Source organism: Quercus suber, unplaced genomic scaffold (assembly GCF_002906115.3).
Source record: "Quercus suber isolate HL8 unplaced genomic scaffold, Cork oak 2.0 scaffold_62, whole genome shotgun sequence".
NCBI lineage: Eukaryota > Viridiplantae > Streptophyta > Magnoliopsida > Fagales > Fagaceae > Quercus > Quercus suber.
In genome coordinates this window covers 1000793-1004712 of record NW_027069527.1, presented here as the reverse complement: position 1 = coordinate 1004712, position 3920 = coordinate 1000793, and positions in this window count along the sequence as shown.

The window sequence follows — 3920 nt, the reverse complement described above, 5'->3', positions numbered from 1 at the left end:
ATATGTGAATTCCCTATCAACAAACAAGATGAAATCCGACGAGCTTATCTCAAAGAAGGTCCATATCAACCTAAAAATATAAACTATCCATACAACGATGATACTCATCGTCATCGATTTCAACCTTTATGGTTCAAATTGGCCACCCCATGTAAAAATTCCTGGCTACGCCTTTGGGTAGGACGTTGATTGGACCACCATGAGTGAGAATAGTGATTATGCAGGCTCATCAATCCGTGGGAGAACCTAGAATCATTGACTAGTTGTGGAGGATCTGTGCAATGGGTGAATCGGTTATGGAGGAGAAGAGAGAGAGTCTTGGGTTTAGAAAAGAAGAAGAGACTGGTTGTGGAGGAGGAGAGAGAGAGAGACCCTTAGGTTTGGAAGGAAGAAGAGTCTGGTTGTGGAGGGGAGAGAGTTTGGAAAGGAAGAAGAGAGTGATTTCGAAGAGAGAGATTGAGAGATGTGGTTTTTGGTTGAAAAGAGAAGGAGATATGATTTTGGAAAATAATAAAATTTTTTACAAAAAAGTAATATTTTAATTAAATGTAGTGTAAAATAGATAATATTATGTTGAGGTTTTTTTAGTGAGTATGTAAAATAGAAAAATTAAGTTCTTATGCTAAAATAAACAAAAATATTTACATGAACTTGATGCGAATGCTCTTACATCTCCTTATTATTTTTCTTATAAAATAAATTTTTTGGATAAATCAAGAAAGATTTTATTTCCAAAACACCATCAATTTTGAGTGGACATCAAAGAGCCGGACTTGAATGAAGTGAAAATTTATGCATAGGTGTAAGGTCATCAATCAAAATTTTATATGTATTAATATGTTGTGTTGTAATTCTTCCCTAATCAAATTTTAACTATAATTCCCATGGGATTTTTTTAGTAACCAGATAAAACTTAAGTATAGTATAATTTACTTCAATTTTTGTTAAACTCATAAAATGATTAAATTATAACAGTTTTAAACCATATATAGCAATCGTTTATGCTTTTAAAATTTTATAGCTTAACTTGAAATAATATCAAATTATGAAGTTTATATATATATATATATATAGACACACTATTTATTTCCAAATTTTGTTACTTATACACTTATTTTATGAAGAACAATAATTACTAAATTTAAAATTGAGCTCCTAACACTTCTAAAAGGTAAAAGTTATTTTATAATATTTTCTTCCTCTATTAAAAATTTCAAATATTTAAGAGGCAGTTTCACACATACACATTTAGATTATAAGTTAGAGTAAGATAAGGACGGACCCATGATTTCAAGCTAGGGGAGATTAGGGTATAAGAAAAAGAAAAAACTTCAAATAAGTATCCGTATAATATTAATGAACTATCAACCTTGACAAATATCCAAAATTATTATTTCTGAATACATTAAGATGCACTTATCTATCAATAAAAATAAAAGACACAAAACATCATTAGTTTTTATTTTGTATTTTTTTTTAAAACTCTTTTAATAATTTATTTTTTATTTTTTATTTTGGGTTAAGGATTTACATGGGTTCGAGCCAGACAAGATTGGGTTGGACTGATCATTTTGAAAGGGAAGCCGTCAATCTACTTGGCAGAGGAGCCTAAATTTAATTTAATTTTTTTCATAAGCCCATAGGGGACTGGGCTCCTTTGGGCCTCCTCCTTAGTTCTTCCTTGAAGTAGAATTTCTATCATAAATAAAAAAATAAAAAAATAAATTCATTTCTTATTTTTTTTAACATTTGTTTTTCTTTCATAGCTTATAAATATTGGGGAAAAAAACTTAATAAAATAGAAAAACAAATTATTTTTCTTTTTCAAATAAAGTTTGGGATATAATAAAGATATATGAGAAAACAAATAAAGAAATGTGTGCATATATATATATATATATATGCTTAGGGTATTTGCCTTCCTTAGAATTTTGCCTCTTCTCCTCCTCACTCCAGAGTCCAGAGAGCTCAAAAGGTTGTACATCGTATCAAAAATTCTAAATTATCAAAAATCAGATAGTGGTGCTAGAGGCAAATAGTGAGAAAATTGCCCCAAGAGGGTGTTTGTTCCATGAAACACAGAAATTGGCTGATGGTAGGTGAGACCCACCTTTATATGAGAGGGAGAGATGATACTCTCGGAGTACTCAAATAATAATTTATTCTTGTGGCTTTGTCACATCACTACTAGAAATTACTGGTATGTGTTTTCAAACCAGAGGATATAGTAGATGTTTGTTTTATTTTATTTGAGTCTAGTACTAAAAAATTTGGAACTCCAATCATGAATATTGTTTTTATTTTTATTTTTTATAAGATCATGAATATTGTTTATATTTAACTATTCCGCAGGTTTTTAGACACAATTTGTGCGACATGACGAGGCTTCCCACCCGCTACTTTTGAACATTAAAGTTCTTTGAGCCATGTACTTTGCGGTAATTACCCCTTATTTTCTTAGGTTGCCTCTTATACATACAAGAGTACTTAGTGAAATATTATCGAGCAGAGGTTTCATACACTATATAGATTCTCAATTTTGATTAGGAAATTGACACTTACGACTTTGTATTTGTCTTCCTGTGCTTCTGAAACGGACGTTATGGCGTGTGCTGCATGCAAAATCATGAAAAAAGGATCTAAACGTATATAATTGTCCTTTCGCAGATTTTTTTTGGACGTCAAGATACAGAGAAGTTTTTTAAACTCAAAACGTCATTACCCACTACCCAGTCAAACTGATGACAAAAAAAGTTGAGTGATGCTAATACTACTAAGAAATACAAGGAACTGCTTGTACAAGAGTGGTATGCCTAATGCCTGCGTCAATGCTAAAGGCAAAGAAAAGCAAGCAGGAGCATCCTCTTCAAACAATGAAAAGAAAGAATTGCAAGCTTCAAAATGTCATGTAGCTGCCTCCACCTCGAACATGGAAGTCATGGCTCAAAAGAAAGGATGGCTCTCATGTTAAGGGGATTGAGAATATGTCATGACAATGGTAGAATGCTCTTGGTACAGTGAACTAACCACACAATTCATCAAGTGAATCCCCGCTGATATACAAAGAACTCCAACTACTGCCCATTACTTTATTTTAATGGTAATAGAACACCACCACATGGAAACAAGGTTGAACAGAACACAAACCTGTGGCTTGGCTAATGGCTGGAAGAAGCTCATCATGATCAATACCAGAACATGAAAAACTATCATTCTAAATTTGTGAGTAAAAAGCTCAACAAAAACATGAACAATTTCACAAAAACTAGCAATTACAGAGGTTCAAAAAACCCATCTAGGAACTTTCGCAACTTTGACGACTTCTTGTAAATTTTCCTAGAAAAAATAGACAACAAAACGAGAAATAGCTGAGATGTTATTGTAAAAAACCCTACTCAAGCCCTAAACTAGCTCTCACTCTACATAAATTAATAACCAAACCTCATCCAAATTTCTATCACAATTCCAATACATAACAAATCAACAATTTACTGATCCATCAACACATTATGGAGATTGAAGAGGAATGACTTCATATTTCTAACATGTATTGCTTTCATGTTTAGATTACAAGAAAATAAGGAAAGCCGTGCAATGCATAAGTTATCTTAGCCGTCAGCGGTTACATTCAATCTCGTTGCCCATCTCATCTGCCAGTTAATACTATCATGCATAACATCTAGTAATAGAGGCAGCCTCTACAGCTTTGTTGTAGAAGATATGGATTGAATGCCTGTAATTTATTAGAATTTGGACCAAATTGTGTACGTGCAATATATACCATCATTCGTCGTTGCAAATTAGTCAGCAGCAAATAACAAAAGAATATATATATATATATATATTACCTTTTTTTTTCATTATCATATGAGTTCCACACACTTTGAAAATGAAGATGTGTATTGGTCACATAAATTAAT